This window comes from Lissotriton helveticus, chromosome 5_1, assembly GCF_964261635.1.
Source record: "Lissotriton helveticus chromosome 5_1, aLisHel1.1, whole genome shotgun sequence".
Taxonomy (NCBI): Eukaryota; Metazoa; Chordata; class Amphibia; order Caudata; family Salamandridae; genus Lissotriton; species Lissotriton helveticus.
The window spans coordinates 358,428,532-358,447,253 of record NC_136065.1 but is presented as its reverse complement, the minus strand read 5'-3'; the positions used below and the strand labels follow the sequence as shown (position 1 = coordinate 358,447,253).

Here is an 18,722-nt window from a genome sequence, read left to right as displayed (position 1 = left end):
GAAGGGTTGGTGCCGTTCTGACATTGATGGGCATTTTGGTTCAGATCCTGGGAGAATAAATTAAGATTGGCCTTCTGGGTTTCTCTTTTTTTGTTTTGTTCCCACGCTACTTGTGTGCTGCTCTGGTGTATTTGTGTCTGATGCAGATGGTTTAGTAGAAAATGCAGGAATGGGAATCAAGTGCAATTCCAGGGTGCTATGGCCACACCTGTTTAGGCTTTTGATAAGAGGTGCTGCAGCATGTAAGATGCCTGTTATGGGTGCCAAGATGAACAACAGTTAGTGTGCGTAGAGCATGGATTTGCCTACCTCCAGGTGGAAGAGCTAAATGTGTATTGGTGTGTTTGGATAGTGCATTTGTTTACACCGAGCTCTTGGGTGTAAGAAGGCACTGTGGCTATAGGACTGAAGAGCATTGTTCTAATGATGCAATGATGTTCATATGATTGTTGAGGGTGATTTAGTTTGCATTGAGAAGTGTGTTGGAATATGTTGCTTCATGCTGGTGTGTCATTACTTCATGAGTTGATCTTGAAATTAGTTATGAGTAAGAACAGTATGTGTTCCATTAGAGATGAGAAAGTCAAGAGGGCTGTGGAAATGTTCTGGCATGTTAAGCAAAAAGAAGCAGCATCCTTTTCTTGGATGACCATTAGCTCTGGTGGAATGCCCTGAGAAATGTGTCAAGATGGAGGGCTCATAGGGAGCAGAGAGCTGGAAAGGGTAGCTGCATAATGGAATGGTATATGTGGTTGCTGTGCCTATAATGTGAGTGAAGAAAACAAAAGTGCAAAAAGTGTGCATTTTGAGTATGCGCACCATAATGTGTATAAAACGCCATGCTTGCCTCTTTGGAGATCATGTGGGTGTGATTGGTGGGTGAAAATCACATAGTTCTTAGTTATATGTGTAGGCACCAGACTCACAACTTCTATAGTTCTAACTATCCAATCTATCCTTGAGTGGGCTGTCATTTATGTTGTCATGTGTGAAGTCATGAACACTGCATTTGGGAGAGTTATGGCTTTATGAAATATCAAAAAGTCTTTATTTTTAACTTAGCATGTTTTGAGTTTTGATAGATGAACAATAAAGTTACTTTGTTTCGAGTGAAAATGTGGAAAATACTGAAATTACATATTTTCCACTATGAAACCAGCACTATTTTGGTATTGACAGTATCCATACCCCTTCCACATACAAACATGTTTGTCCGCATGAGTGCGCATGTGCGCACACACACACACATACACACTCATGCACGTGCATACACACACACACACACACACACACAGCGTGGATTTTACATAGTAGTTTTTTAGTTTACAATCTTTTTCATGTGGTTCAGGGTTAAAGTGATGTATAAAATCCTGAAAACATGATTCAGCGAGCTCCAAGTTAACCACAAATTTAGAACATGTCTAACAACTTTGTAGCATTCTGGAATTCTGGAAACGTTCTCAAAGAAACTACAAACAGGCATCTAGTGAACTGCATAATATACTGTCGCTACCAAGCATTGAATTTGTTCAAATTGACATAACTGTTTAAGTCAATTGTGTTGGATTTCCTTATCCCTCACAAAACATATAATGTGGGCATGTTGCAGGATTCATTCTCAATTGCCCCTAATTTTACATGACACAAGATGAAGGTTGTAGTACTGCTGCCCCAGGCAGTGGGCGTGTCTCACATGTATTCCTGAGCTGAAGGGTTGAACCCCAGACACTGAAGTGTGAGAGGAAGGAGATAAGGGTGCCTTTAGAAATTCTATTGTATCTTTTTTTAGCAGGGGATTGCTGATTCATCCTTCCTGAGCACTGCCTTTTGGGTTAATGGTAGAGGAATGGTGATGAGTCAGCAGATTATGTATTTGAGGGAGGAGGTTTCTAGGCAAATCCTGCCCTTCTGTCTCACGTGAGTGTTGATTCAGGTAGGTTGATGACAGCCAGAGGCCTAGGATACACATGCCATTGTGCTTATCTTTTGGGTACTACTACCTGGAGCTAGCATCTTCACTACCTGATCTGAGACAACCTCTTTTTAAAAAGACTGTCTATGCTGCTGAAGGACAGTAAATATGAAAAGGAAGTACCCAAAACCAGCACCTGGGCACTAAAGATGAGATGAACAACCTTTATCTGGGAAGTAAGTATAAAAGCGAGACCCAAACTACCCCATTTTGCTCAAGTCCCAAGTTCTACAAGATCACTGAAAGGAGTGCTCTGCAGACTTCTCAAACTGCTACAATCCACGGCTGTTGGCAGCAAGTCTCCAATGGTTGTATGTGATATCATAGAAAAACATTTAATGGAATACCACTACTGAGAAACCATTTGGCTTAAACTGTTTAATAGCAATTTGCTGGATGAATGGCATTTACCATTACATAGAAATCAATTAATTGAATGTCTGTTTTTTTTTAATTGGCTTTTGTATGCTTATTTTGTGAGGTGCAATGGTTGCAGGTCTTACGTTCAGTAATATTGGTGTTGGAGGTATTTATTTCAGTACTTTACTTATGGGGACATTATTTTGGATTTATATATTTTATTGACCCTCTCACAATCCCCAAAATGCATCCATCCCATCCTCTAAAAACCCTTCACAGTGCCAAACTACACCAATCTATGACCCCTAAACTCCATCCATCCCCAAACCCTAAAAACACTTTCTACCCATAAAATCCACCTTTCCCTGAACCCTAAAACGCCTCATTCCCCCTAAAGTCTACCCACTCCTGAACACTAAAAACCCCTTTCTTCACCTAAACCCTACCCATCCCAAAACCCTTAAAACCCCACACCACCCACCCATCCTTGGACCCTAAAAAATTCTCCCTACCCCTAAACATTACCAATGAGTTATCCAGAAATATTCCTTACTACCCTAAACTCCACCCATTCATGATCCATAAAACTGTTTTATGCTATAAACTCCACCCATCCCCAACCCCTAAAACACCTCACAACCCCTATAAGCTCTTCACCACCTCTAAACTCTTCCTATATCTGATCCCTAAAAAAGCCTCTTCACCCCTAAACTCATCTATCTGTGAACTTTAAAAGCCTGTCAACAATCTACACTCTCTAAACCCAAAAACTCCAATTCACCTCTAAACTTCACTCATCTTTGAAACCTAAAAACCCCTCACCTAACCTTTACCCATTCCTGACCTCTAAAAACCCCTCACCATGCCTAAACTCCACCCATCCATGAACTCGAAAAAATTGATAATGCTGAACTCTACCCATCCCTGACCACTAAAACTTCTTATCCCCCTAAACATCACCAATCCCTGAACCCCAAAACACATCACTACCACTAAGTACCCCCAAGTTTAATGTAATTTTGTCTTTCCCTTCCAATTTCTTTCCTTTAAAATGTTTCCTTTCATTTTTGATCCTTAAAATTGGCTTTCGATAATTCAGTTTCTCCACTGTGGTTTCTCAGTTTTCGTTTTTCCGTGAATTCACATACACCACTCTCCCAGAGGTGAGGGGATATCACCTGTAGTCTGCATATTTTACTGAAAGAGCTGGGGTTTGACTATGACCTGGGAGCCTCCCTGACCTGTTGAGAAGTTGGAAAAGCATGTTTGACTCTTCAGGATCTGACTGTATTGGGAAGAAAAGGCACAGCCAATGAGCCCAGAAGAGGGGAATACCAGAGTGACAGATTGTTTGCATGAGTGTAAGCATAAAAGGAGTTGACCTAAGTCTGCCCTCAGGTCTCTTGGTCATCCTGAGTATTTCCATATTTAAGCAGCATCAACCATACAAGCTCACTGACCCCCACAGTGTTCCTGCTCCAACGACTACCAGCAGATGAGGACAGCTGAGCTTTTTGATTCTAGTTTCTGCACACCAAGACCGAGGACCACAATACAGACAAGAGGACAGCAAATAACCTCTGGGAGTGCCAGGATTTAAATAATCAGAGCTGACTTTCCCAGAGCCACTGTACCTGAATGAGGTCCTGCCCAAAGAGGATGTGGGGCCACCTGGCAGGGTTTTTGCACCCGCGAATGTGTCTTTCAGTTCATGTTACAGTGGCCTGCAGGCTTGCTCTGTAGCCTAGCAAGTTCTGATATCTCAGGTAGAACCATTCCCTCAACTGAGCATTGCCTATGAACTTTACAGCAGAATTATGAAGGATCCATGCTTTAAAACAAAATCTGCAAAAAGAGAAATGTCTAGTAGAGGAAATATGGACTGACCTGTGGGTCGAAGAACCCAGGGAAGCTGCTTGTCTGCACCGCCTGTGAACCTACTCCTGTAACTTAATCTTGTTTACTCAATTCTATGCAGATAACCCCCAAACCTCTCACAAAATGCACCATTTGGTGATTATCATTTCTTATGCATAGTATAGCATTTGATTAAATTATAATTTGTCTGTTATTTGACTATTTGAGATCTGAGTCTCTAACCCCCAACATTTTCTTCCTGTGAATCCTTTTACTTCTACTCCTTGCTGTCCTAAAAGTCAAGTTTCCATAGTCATTGAATGGACATGGCTGTGGTCAATTAGCCACTGCTTTTCTTGTGGCTCCCCCAGATGAGGTCTGACACCACTCCTTGGCCTGTTCAGTGATGTGGACCAGTTTTGGGCTGCAGTGGGGTTCGTCTTGATCCCCCTACACACTCAGATGTGTTTTAGCACTGCCTCAGCAGCCCATTTTCTCCTGGGGCTATTTAAAATATGTTGGCATGTTTCTGCCGACAAACATGTGTATTAGCAAGCTAATGTAGCTTTACTCGGATACTACTGATTTCAGTGTGTTTGTCGTTCCTTGTCATTGTGTGAGCAGGCATGATTTGGGTTTGCTTATGGTGGCATTTGCATTTGTTTAGAGTTTAGGAATGCCTCTGAAGTCCAATTTTTCCCACAGTCAGTCTAAGAGCACCATTTATAACTGTTTGACATTGCATAACAAGGAAGTTATCTATGTAACCCTGGGCGTAGTTCGCGTAGTAGCGGTACGGGTAGCTACTCGAAGTGCACTTTACACTACGCAAGCTGCGCGTAGCTATGCGAACTGTGTAGTGCACTGTGCAAAATGCTGTTCGCACTGATTGCACAGTGCCGGATGCTTGTCCGCACTGTGCAATCAGTGCAAACCGCATCTTGCACAGTGCAAGCGTCGTTTTCTGCCACTCAAGTAGATTTCTACTTGAGCAGCAGCTTTCTCAACGAGGACTGGTAGTTTCTCATCGCGAGGAGTCACGAGCATACCCGACCACTCGCAATGAGAAACCTGACCTCCCCGCGTTGAGAATCTCGCCGGGAGGTTTATTTTCCACGCTCGCGATCGGCAACTTGATGTTGCTGATCGCGAACGAGGAAAAAGTCTCGCCGGGATGTCATTTTGCTCGCTCGCGGTCGCCAACTTTACGTTGAGGACCGCAAGCAAGCAAAAATTGACCGCTATGCTACGCTACGCGTGTTTGCACTGTGCTACGTGCAATTTGCGTAGTGCGAAGTAGCGCAAACTTAGCAAACGCGAGCATAGCGTAGTACTTTGCCCAGGGTTATGTAAGAGGTTATCATAATATTTAATTATATTACATATATAGTGGAAAAGTTCATATGTAGCCTTCCATTGCTTAATTGTTCCTCTACTTCTTCATGAACAAAAAAAAATTGAAAGTCGGATCCCAACCTGGTACTGCATTAAAAATTGACCACACAAATGAACGAAAAAATATATAATATTAAGATTCCCCAAAAGATGTAACGGTTACCCTAGAACATGAACCTGTAAAGAAATCGTTTGACCCATAGAAGAAAAAGCAACTTCACAATATTCACCCACAGAAAAAGTCTTGATAGATTGGGAACGATTTGCAGAATGACTGATGAAAGACAGATCGGTTTTGGATTGCCCTGGGCTTAAAATTTCACAACATTCCAATCACTGCCCCCATATCGGAAGGGATGGAGCGGTCCCTATTTTTTTCAAGTTACTTGAGCAACTGCTATCCATTGCTAAATGCCTGCAGCAAGTAAAAGCAGAAAAAAGACCTCGGACGCAAGATCTATATTGAAGTGTACAGTTCTCGAACACACAAATTCATCTTACCGTGACCTCCTTCCGCCCTTCCTTGAACTTCTGTGATAGGACTCTGATGTGGGTCAGAAAGCACATGGGGGCGGAGGGCAGGAAATAATGACTGACGTTATTGTTTTATTGCGCTGGCTTCCAGGACCTTAGTCTTATAAACGTTTCTGGGCCATCAAAGTGTGCACAATCATATATTGTGAACTGATGAGAAGAGTAACGCAATGCGCAATGCGTATTTTTAAATAACGGACTAAAATTCCTGCCAAAAAAGGAAAAAAACAAACAAGAGCGTGTTTCTGAAAACACAACATAATTTCCTATTTCTCTGTTTTTCTTCCATATACATGTCGCACAGCTGCTCTGTGACCCACAGCAAGGCCCAATCAGAGAACAGTGGAGGGAGGGCAGAGGGTCAAGCAGGGATGAATAGACATGTGGCAGCAGCCTTTTTTCCATCGCTGGATCTTGCTCAAGGTGATCAATCTTTGTAAATGTTCGGCTCCTTTTAAAGGGTCCTTCTGATGAGGCTGATTAATGCAGATAAACTGCTCTGCAATAATACTGTGCAAAAGGACTGGCAAACAGTATAATATTGCACAACAAGGCACATCTTTCCTGACCAAATGGCTATAAGATCCATACAGTACCAAAAATAAGGGCCACCGGTTGAACATCATAAAAAGGTGATCTTTTAAAAAAAAACCAAATTTTTGTCATGCTAAATGAAAACGAAATTGTATGTAGATATATATACATACCAACCATGAATATATGTTTGAAGGCATAGATCACCTCTGGAAGGATTACTCATATTTACTTTGAAGCTAAAGTAAACCCATCCAGCTTCACCCAAGACTGAATGTGTCTGTTAGGCTTCTGGAAAGACCTGGCTTGTTGCACCATGATTGGGACTGGCAAGTCATTTGATTTCCTATTTGTCTGTTTCTTTATTTATTCATTTAGTTTTTAATGCACTGGTGTGTGACAAAGCCACTGGCATAACGAAACTTGAGGGGGCCCCCATGCAAGGTACGTGGAGGGGCCCCCTCTGGACTAAATCAGGAGCTCTCCGGCCAGAGAACTGTGCTGAGGGGGCCCCTGGAGCGTGCCCCCGCACGGCGGGGGCTGCGGGGGCCTGTGTTACGCCACTGGACGAAGCAGCCACATCATATCTCAGATGAGCCTATCGAAAGGCAATGGGAAGTCGACAGCATCGTAAGGTCAGTGGGCCCAATCTACTGAAAAGTACCTCCTCTCCCTGTTTAGTGATGGGATGGGAAAAAAACTCCCTTCAGAGGATGGTCTTCAGATTTTTTACGACAGGAATGTTTTATATCTTCTTTAGAAGAAAAGGAAAACTGGAGTGGATGGACATTCTCTTTGAATCCTTGTTCATAACATCATACAAGCAAGGAATGTGCATAAAGGATAAGGGTTTTGGAATGTGTGCATCCTCCTTGACTCATTGTTCTCATACATGGATATCAGTGCCATTAGAGCGGGCTCGTCTCGGATATTGCCGGTCAGTTACCATGCTGATTCTGCTAGGGCAGGGTGATCTGCATGACCAGCGGCCCCTCTTCACCCACACAGAATAGAAGGCTCTACCATAAGCTGTGTTATCTCTCGCCAAGTAAAAAAGCGAACCACCAAGATATGGACTTGACCAGGATCCGATCAGATTTGCTGTCTATACTAAAATTAACAAAAGAGAACATTTTGGGGAAAATGATGGCTTCTGTTACCATTTTTTTTGCAGGTATTTGACTACTAAGAGAGTGAATTATGATAACACAAGGCCATTACAGAAGAGGTGTGGCGCATCGGCCAGGGTGCCTGACTCCGGACCACATGGTTCACGGTTCGATCCCCAGCTAAGGAAGCAGGTAAGCCCAGCACCATGTGGCTGTGGGCAATAGCTTGCTTCATCTTCCCGATGGCCCCCAGCGCCAGGACACCTCTCCGGAGGTAGCTGTGTGCTTTACATATGCTGACATTTACAGATGACACTACGATCATTGGGGTTGCTTGGGTATAGTGTGGTTGATATATACTATAGTCATATAAACCCCACCTCAAAGATTTATTGTACTTGTCTGTCCAATTATGAGTAAGCAGCTCCAACCCTCACTCCCCCTCGTGTTCAGTCTTTAGACCCCACAATTAAGTGAATATCCCCTGGAGCACCCCCTAACACCATTGGGGAAACCACTGATGGCTGTTGGCACTAAAGGCTGGTACCTGTGATATCTCTCTACCTTGCCTTGGCCAACCTAGCTACTGCTGAGCCTGTGTTCATCTAAAGGTAACATAACATGTGCATTTGTAAAGTGCATGTTCACTCAAGGGTATATTGGCGCTGAATAACAGATGTTTATTGTTAGTCAACTCAATGGTACTCATTTTAACGATCTCAGAAAGATGAAAGGCAGTGGTGGCTCCTCCGCTAATAGGGAGGAGTGTCGCCCCACTGCCAGGGCAGCAAAGAAAGGAGAAAATAAAATGATAATAACAGAATGTTATTATAATTTTATTTTTTCCTCCTGCTGTGGCAGTGCGTGAGGGGGCGGGCGGAGCTGCAGGGGAGGAGTGGAAGACACTGGAGGCTGCCTGCTTCCTGTTCCAACCAGGCGTTGGACACAGTAGAGAAGGTGCCAGACCCTTTTTTTTAAGCAGCCTGCGATAGCAACTGCCACTCCAGCGCATGCCCCCCACCCAAGAGCCGTGGCTGCCGCCCCTGATGAAAGGATGAGTGTACCTGCTGGGATTTTAACCTGTAACCATGAGGATGAACACAGGCCCTCTACAGTGGACGCGTTAGTCCACTAAGCCACCAGACAAGTATTTGGTTGCATTGCCATGGTGCCACACCAATGCAGACAATACCCAACATATATGGATAGACACTGTCCTGCATCTATGGAGCTGCTGGTGGGCCCTTATATAGCAAATTGCGTGGCTTTCTTTGGTGCCCGCATCTTTCGTTGTCCCCTCCACCCACACCCACAGGTATAGGGGATGCTGGAGTTCAGAACCGAAAGGTCACAATTTGCAAAGTAAAAAAAAACAGATGGAGTGTGGTAGGTGAAGGGAGACTTCTCATGCAGAAACTTCTTTCTCCAAGGAATTATGCACACGGGTACATTTATGTGAATTGGCTTACATTGTACCTTGAAGAAGGGCACATTTGACAGTGTTGTGCCATTTTGATAGCAAAGTTGTAATATTACAATCCCTGGTAAATACATAAAAGCCAAGGCCTTCATTTACTAAACATTTGCCGAGCACTTACTGAACGCTATGTGACGTAAAAGATTTTAAATCACATTTTAAAGAAATAGATGCGCAGTGCTAAATTGTGTTGCACTGCTCGGGTGTCCGCCCAACCTTTAGTCAGGACGTCTAGAATTGTGTGATTCTGTGGCCATGGCGTTTTTCGGGCAATTATGGATTTGTCTCATTTGCCACATAATCTTTGCACATACAGTATTACCATGTGTAATAATGTCAACATAATGAAGTAATATTATTATTAAAATGTTGCATTATGCCGCATAATTTGACTTTTATTACCGCACAATCTAGTCAGTCCACCTGCATATCTTGGTGCTACATTGCCACGTAATTTCAGTCGGCATTTGCCTTTAGTAAATTAGAGCCAAGGGGCCTCATTTATGAGAAATTACGCATCGCTGCGTGAAAGCAGCGATGCGTCACTTCTCAGTGTGCACTCCTTGCGTCATGATTGAGGCGTCATATTTATAATATGACGCATCATGTCGCAAGGAGTTACAGATACGTCAGTATTTCTGACGTATCTGTAGTCGCAAAAGTGACGCATTGCTGGAGTGTGTCACAAAAGTGACGCAACTCCAGCAATATGTACTTTCACATGGGCAAGTCCCATGTTGCTAGTGCCTGCGTCAGTCTTACGCCTGCCATGAAGTAGGCGTAATATTTTGACGCATTAGCGGCCAAGAAATGGCGCATGAAATCTTATAGATTACACTGCGTCACTTCCATGACCCTTTCTTGCATCAAAACGCCCCCCTTGCATACATTATACCTGGCGCAGGTATAATGTGGCGCAGGGGTTTACAAAGTGACGCATCTACCTAGATGCGTCACTTTGTAAATATGGCACAACAAGGCGCATTTTTTACTCCACTGGTGCGTCACATAAAGTGACGCACCGGCGGCGTAAAAGTGACGCACAGCCTCATAAATGAGGCCCCAGGTGTGCAGTGCATTGCCTTGTGCTGTCTCATTTGTTTGTGTGCGTTTTCCACACACTGAATGTTGTACTCGGGTCTCACCAACCCTTACAAACACAATACAAGGTTCATCATGGACGCTCGTGGTACAATCATGTGCTCTAGACTATAAAGCGCTGCGTTGCCCCGCAGTTTCTTCGGGCTAAGCACGTGTTATATCAAACACTTGAAAAATGGCGGCCATGAATATTTATTTTTAGCTAGGCACCGTGCCACCTGCTGAAAACACGGTATCAAAGTAAATAGTTTAAATGTACAACGCTCACTTAATGCACCCCAGCCCCATTACAACCTACTCTCAAGATTTCCGAACCATGCAGGAAAACCTTTAACAAGTTCGGTTTGTCGGCTTGCCGCTTATTATTTTGTTTTTGAAAACAACTGCCTTGCTAAGTCGAAAAGTATGTCCCGTTCGAGATTCATATCTCCTGTGAGCAACAGAGGGCGCCTACAGTCACTGTGTCCGGAGCAGGCGCACGTCGAACCCCTCGTGCTGCAAGAATCACAATACCTAACATTAGTAAACTTCGGCGGAGCCAAGGTAAGCGACCACATGTTTTGATGTATGACACATTTTTTCTCTAGTTCCACTTTTACTATACTTTTGGATGCCAAGCTCTCATATTCTGATACAATAACGAGTATTGAAAATAACAACAGCGAATATGAAATTACGATTCTTTGCCTGGTCGCACTCACATAGAAATAGGATACTAGATCACTCGGCATAGCCCAATCCACTCACAAAAACCTGAATGCTCTTTTACTTTTTTTTTCTTGATTTACAAAGTGGTGTAATAATTCCACTGAAAAGCCATGTCAGGATTATGTTTTCAGGCATTCTATTATACCTGTCAGGTGATTTTTTTAAGTCACGTGACAGCTATAATTGAACATAGGATAGCATTATGTCATGTTACTCGGAGAAGAAGTTTGTACATGTCATCGTGTGCTGCAATGTTCCAGTAGTTGAAGGTTCTGGAGGGTGTGAACTGAACATGAGCGGTTGTAGGTTGATTGTGGTCTTGTAGGCTGGTGGTATGTAGTGCTCCTTGAGTAAAGTCAACCATATGCATTTGAAGTGATGACTACTTGATTATTGACCTTAACAGGTTCTGTACAGCAAAGTGGAAAGGGCAGGTGAATATTCAAAAGCACATTTTTTTCCTCTTATTTTCTGTGACAAAAGTTCTTCATCTACCCAGGCATGCCACAGCCGGCCCGACAAAATGACTCCAGTGGAGCTCTCGCTAAGCTCCAACTCTTTAAAAGAGAGGCTGAGCTTGCCTGTGAGTGCAGAAAATGAGCCAAGCTATGGCGAGGTAAATTAAAAAACTATTTTTGCAGTTGGCATCATCATTTAAAAGTAAGACTGGTCATCAGTGATGGCTGCAGACATTGGAGCCTCAACACTGTCAGTTGAGACTGGTCATCAGTGATGGCTGCAGACATTCGAGCATCAACACTGCCGGTTGAAGACCCAGGGTTTACCTCGCTTTGCAGGGATTATCCTGCATCCCCAGTGTAGTTAATACCCATGGCAGAGTCTAAGTGATATAAATTCATAACTGTGCTCTATCTATTGTTGACCTGATGATGGCCCATTAAACTGCTTGAAGGTCTAAATGCCATTGAAATACACAGCTACAAATGTGTTTCTGGAAGTTAATCTAATGCAGAGTTTGCCAAATTGAATGTTATCGGCTCACCAAATAGAGCCGTCTTCTGCAATTACTTTGTTTACAATCTGTCACCATCCTTTTGTTTAATCACTTTTTAGGTTTGCTTTCTCAGTTCACTAGCAGCATGTGTTCACTTTTGTCTTTGAGCACAATTAGGTTTTTACTAGGTTGATTTGATATCCATGTCTTGCGTATATTCACAAACATTAATCATTTCCCCCAAATGTTTCTTTATTTGCATGGTCTTTGCTGAATATGTTTGCTTTGCATTCAATCCATGGTGTGACATATTAAGTATTTCAGTATAACTTTCCTTCAACTATTTTTAAATGATATTTTATTACTTTATACAGAGATGAAGCAAAAACGTGATCTCTGCTCTCCCTTCTATAAAGAAAGCCCTACTTGTCAGGAACATGATTTATGCCCAAGAACAACCATAGTTGAAGGATATTACCAACATTACCACCAAAGTCAGATATTTTCCTTGCTTATCAAAGTATAATTTTATGTCACAGGGGAGGTTAATGCCTTCCTCCTTCAGGGTAACGCTTAGACATGCACATAACAAACTAATAAAAGGTCTATAGACCTTCACATACTATTGGTATATCTCAAACTTTCTATTCAGTAAAGACAACTTGGAAAAAGAAGAAATGTGATATTTCATTTTTTCTTAGAAACCTACTCTACACTCATTAACACGAGTTAGGGTGAGATACAGGAATTGAATCAGCAATTATGCACATATTCAGGTATCTCTTACCTCTCCTCGATGAGAAGAAATAGGTATATTTAGCCTCATGGGTCAATTGACTGCCTTAGTAATAGCAGACCACCATTAAATGTCTGGACAACTTGTCAGTTGTATCAAAGTGGTCTTCGATGACTAAAAGCAGGAAGTATGGAATGGCGTATTAAAAGATTAGTCCAAATTGAGTACCTGTGGTTTACCCCAGGACTCCTAGCATCCTTTGATGTTCAACATGTGCACTCAATCCATTGCAGCAAAATCTTGAGCAGCAAAGCCTCCGAATAGCAGATCTAGAAGCTTCAGACTGCTCGGAACAAGGACAACAAATTATGCTTTGAACTTGAGAAGCAAGACAAGTGATTGAGATACACAGCCGAGGAACTGGGCACACAATCACAAAATTGACGGGATATTAATTTCAAGTTACTCACCCAACTGAACAGAAATTGAACAGTCTACTTCAGCCACTATGGACCCAAAAACACTACCAGCAGCTCACAAAAGAGTTGAAAGTCTTGACCTGCCTAACATTATATGAAGTCAACATCCCATTTAAATTTGGGATTTGTCGGCCATACAGACATGAATGAACAGCTACTTCTTCAAACTCAATCCTGCCCCCTACTGCAAGAACTGCTGGTGCAGCAGTAATCAGCCATCCAGAGAGCAAGATGCTCCAAATAATTCATATTTACATCGTCAGAGATAGGATCTGAAACTAAAACAACTATCAACTTTTACCATGTCCGAGCTCACCTGGTTTCATCCTAGGAGAACTCACAGTGAACCTGTGACCCAAAGAACCTAAACTGGATGAAAACTACACATAAATATGATTAAAGAACCTTATAGATCGCTGCTCCTTTATGTAGAGAGCATATCTTGTTTTAATCTGTCTTTTCCCCACAGACAACAATTTCCCCCATCCTAACTATTCATACTCCATACCAATCATCCTCCAAAACAATTCTCCTGAGGCCACACATCTTTCATATTAAGCCTCTTTTCTTTCAAGCCATAGCTCTGCAAGGTCGCCCCTATTCTGGCCAGCCATTCTCATTACAAACTCTTATCCAAATCAACTCTTTTAAATGATGCATCCGTTATCATACATCCTCAGACCATTGTTGCTCCAGGCTGTACAGAGAAAGATGAGACAAGGTTACATTTCTACAGCTTACACCTCAAATAAAATGTGCATCACTTCTCCAGTCTATGCCATCAGCAGATTACAAAACCACCAGACGGGCCTCCTCTGGACCATATCTCCTCCACACCATTTGACCTTCAGACAAACCCTGCCCTAGACCAAACCTCATCCATACCATGCTAAAACTAAACCATCATAGATATGTTTTATATAGTTTGTAGACTATGTCAATGCTATCTATCTATCTATCTATCTATCTATCTATCTATCTATCTATCTATCTATCTATCTATCTATCTATCTATCTATCTATCTATCTATCTATCCATCCATCCATCCATCCATCCATCCATCCATCCATCCATCCATCCATCCATCCATCCATCTATCTATCTATCTATCTATCTATCTATCTATCTATCTATCTATCTTGCTGCCTGTCTGTCGGCGCGTCTGATCATCCATACTCACTCATCATCCAATATTTTAGGCCACAATGGTTTGGACAGTGGTCAACCAAGTGAAAGCATTGTTTCAGAAGTTCATGTGAAGAACTTGCCAATGTGCAAGCGACGTAACTTTATTCTGCGCAACTACAAACACTGACTCACAGGTTAAGTATCATGGTTGTGTTTGTGCATTGCACGTGACACCATTTTTGTTTGAATCGGTATATACAATAGCAGTACAAGCGGTAGGTCGGATTAACTGAAGAAAAGTGTTTTTAGGGATAGCTTTTCTTCATATTAGCTTTGTACTGGTGTCTGCCATAAATATTGCATCACATATCAACAAAATGAAAGATAAGGGCACGCACTAGAGAGTTTTCTGCAAACAAAAATATATTTGAAGAGAGAAAAGTTGGTCATTTTTACCAAATGATTATATATTTAATGGAAAGATACTCTATTATCACAAGTGAAGGGAATTCCAACAGATGTTTGAAATCTTGAGAGTAACAAACCCTGGCTCAAAAAATAGATATTTTCAGTTCCTAATTCAAATATGGCATCCTTTGTTGTCTGCAATTGAACAATAGACTGCAGACTGGGAGCCCCCGCTTACCCGGCCATCCCTCACTCAGGTAGCTGGTGCTAGCTGGACACTTTTCCAAAAGCACAAAGATTTCCTGTGTTTCAGAGACAGTCAATATGGCTATGGCCCTCCTCTCCCCCAAGGTCATGATCAGCTCTCCTCGAATGAGAAGGCCGTCTTTCAAACCAGCTGTGGCGTCCGACCTGAACAGTAGCATCCTTTATTCTGTGCCTTACATTTGCCGTCTTGTACCCTGAACATCTTCTTTCATTGAGTGCACTATTGTGACCAATTTGCTCTCTCTCCTCTTTTTAGCCAGTTACATCTGGGATAACTTTTTTATTGGTCTTCCGAAATGCTGTAAAATTGTGGGTCCTGGATAGCCTGCGTACGCTTTCTGGAAGCCGAACCACTTACAAAAGGTGTTCCTGTGGTGTCCATCGCTGAGCGCTCAACCGGCGGAAATAACTCGGTTGCCACCATCCCTTTAATAGAACTCTCCAGTAGCAAAGTGTCAAAAGGTTGTGGTATATTTCTTTTTACAACGCTACAAACCACGGGCAAATATACAGAAAAGTAAGTTGCCCATTGATGGAGGACACTAGTGTTTATTGACAGACACTACTGTATATGGCTTCAGCAGGCCTTTTCCTCATGGGCCCGACACTGCTCTGAAAAAAATCTCTGTTCTGGACACTAGAGTACTATTTAATTAATTTGCATGGAGTGCCACAGTATATTTATTTTCAAGGGGCTTTCGTGCATGTGAGAGTTTCAATAAATCCTCTGCTGTCACATCTGAAATGGTATTAAATCTCCATTTTTCGTCATATGTAGGAAACTAACTGTTGGCTTTCCAGACTTTTAGTTAAAACAACCCTTTTAGTGCTGGACTATTCATTCTGTTCATAATCACCTTTCGAATTCAGACTTTGCTATCAAGTTTTCGGAGGAACGCATACGATGAAATATATTATAATGATTTTTTCTCACAGTCTTGTAAATTTATAATCGTAGAAATAACAGGTGTAAGTGGTAATAACTGAAAGGCTCTCACAGTAGAGGGTTAAAGAACTGTTTTAAGACATCGTAATTGAAACTTGTGACGTTTAGTTAACACATACATCTCTGCAACGCTTATATTAAGATATTACACTGCCTTTGAGGCAGACCACTAAAATGATAGATGCAACAATAATTGACGAAGCTTTTTGGAGCCATTGGCTTTGCCAATGCCTTTTATAAGTGCTATACAGTTTTGGAAAGACTCTGTCTAGCATAGCAAAACATTTTTAAAAAGCATAATGACGTGTGCATGCTCTATTATGCATGTGCGCCTCCAATATGACTAGGTGCCATTTTCTCTTTATTTAAGAAATTGAAGTAGTCCAAAAGTTATTTTAAGGTGAACGAGCCGACAACAATTTGCTGCCTAGTCCGCTGCAAAAAAAAAAAAAAAAAAAAAAAAAAAAGAAGAGAAGAAAAGAAGACTGAAGTTTGGAGGGGGGACGGCAGAGTATGATGGAGGGTAGCAACAGGGAGTGAGCGGTTGGGAGCGGGGAGCCGCATTTGAGGGAGGAACACAAGAGTGAGACATGAAGGGTGGGTGGAGAAGGATATAGGCGCAAGAGAGCAACAAGAAGAGTGGCAGAGTGGGAGACAGATGTAAAAAACATGCATTTTCACGAAGTGCCCAACCAAAAAGAAAAAAGTAGTGCCTGAAAAGTAAGCAGTGGAAGGACACAAGTAATAGGACACACATAATAAGGCTATGCTGCAGGAGATGGACAAACACATGAACAGAAAGGAATGCTTACCTATCTCCTTCTTTCTCTCTTCTATTCTCCATATTTTCCCTGCTCTCCACTCTTATTCTTCTACCAAGACAGTGGAAAAGGGGACAGCCAAGCATAAACACCACTTACCTCTATCATTGATATCTACAGCCAGTTTGGGCTGATACCCTGAAACTGTAGAGCGATGTTAACTATATGTGTAACAAATTCTAATAAAATACTTTGAAATAAATAAAATGTAAAAAAAAGAAAGGAATGCTTACATAAGCTAACATAAAGTAGGCATATGAGAGTGATAATAAAGTCAACCAATGGTAAGCAATGGGTGGGTTCTAAGCCCACTGTACCCTGACGTTAGTCTTTTCACAAACCAGACAGCTTGTACTATCTCGTAGGCAAGACCTAAAAATGGCACTCTCATCATGATGCCTATGTATGAGAACTTGAAAACTCATGTGTCAACATATGTACATAATGGTAGATCTCTCAAGAGGGATATTAATTTATGCAGAATGGGCTGAATGGTACATTCCAAGGTATAGAACTGCGTGGTAATGCAATATTTAGACATGCTCAACAATTAGGACAATATTCACGTGAGCCCCGTGGGTGGCAAGAATCGCTCTCCCAGAATGGACAATATGGAAATAAGCTCATCCTCAACAAGCATTATAAAGCCAATGGGTATAACTTTACCAGGTAGCATTTTTTAAAATTATTTTTTGGAAACATGCAACATGCACAAACAAAAATGCAAACATAAAAACATATAACAAAAATAGGAGCGGCCCAGCAGTCCAGACACAGTAGCTCTGGAACAGAAGTGCACACCTTTCAGGAGACTATGTTTATGTGGAATATAGCATGTTACAATGCGTGCTTTGCAACGCAGTAGTTTACAACGCGGTTGTTACCATGACTGCGTTGTTACCAAGTGTGTCTTACCTCGCAAATTGTTTCAACAACTTGTTCTAGGGTGCGTGCTGGACTTAGGAATAGTATTCATTACTATTCCTACTCCAGTTTGCACAACAGCAGGGAAGGTGTTGAATTTAAAATCCAACACATTCCCTGGTGTTGCACGCCCCCTAGATGAAGTAGTTGAAACGACTTACGATGTAATGACACACATGGTAACAACGCAGTCGTTGGAACAATCGTGTTGTAAAGTACCGCGTTGTGTGTGTTGCGATGTATACGCTGTTTCCCGTTTATGTGTACAAGCAGAGTGCAAGTGAGCCATTGAATGAAGTGGGCTGACCCACTGCTCCATGCTGTGTGCTGTGGCTGAACAAATGCCAATACTGTTCCTTCTGTATACGAACTAAACCTTCATCTTGGACCTGAAGACAACATGAATTCTAGTCTGGCTACTTAGTCTGAATAAATCATTTTATTTATTTTCATTTTTTCAAAGAAGTTTAGTATTTGAAATTCAACACTTTTTACATTTTATATTATAACAAACAACTCAAAATGGGAAAAATATATCCAATGAAGAAGAATATATACAGCATCTACAACTTTCCATTCATGACATCATTCGACCTACTCAACCACTCAAAAACAACTTTCTCTAATACAACAGCAACAACACATGTATTTACAGTTGATTTCTGATTTCATATAAAAACTAACATAGCCATAGACCTTGATTGAACCTCAATTTGCAAACTTTTTACAAATGCAGGAAAAATTATTCTATTTTAAGAGTCTTATGGCATAAGCAAAAAAACGGGTCTACGTGTTTCGAACTCCTAATCAGTGGGGAGTTCTCATCAGGACCAGAAAGCTTGGGATTCCACAAGCCTGCTAATGCAACCTCGACGCTGGACAATCTCACACTCAAACATGAATTATCGCCATTTCTGCATGATGTATGTTGATTTCTAATTTAGCCTTTCTTCCATTGGAATTGATATCGGCGCCCGGAAAGAACCTCTATGCTCGACTCGCGCCGCAGA

The 18,722-nt window shown here is 41.9% G+C and overlaps 1 protein-coding gene across 2 annotated transcripts in view; it reads right to left on the bottom strand.

Annotated features, from left to right (window-relative positions):
• The window catches only part of PRDM16 (PR/SET domain 16), a 1,067,934-nt gene that overhangs the window by 339,200 nt on the left and 710,012 nt on the right, over positions 1 to 18,722 (bottom strand). The gene's annotated exons all lie outside the window — the stretch shown is intronic.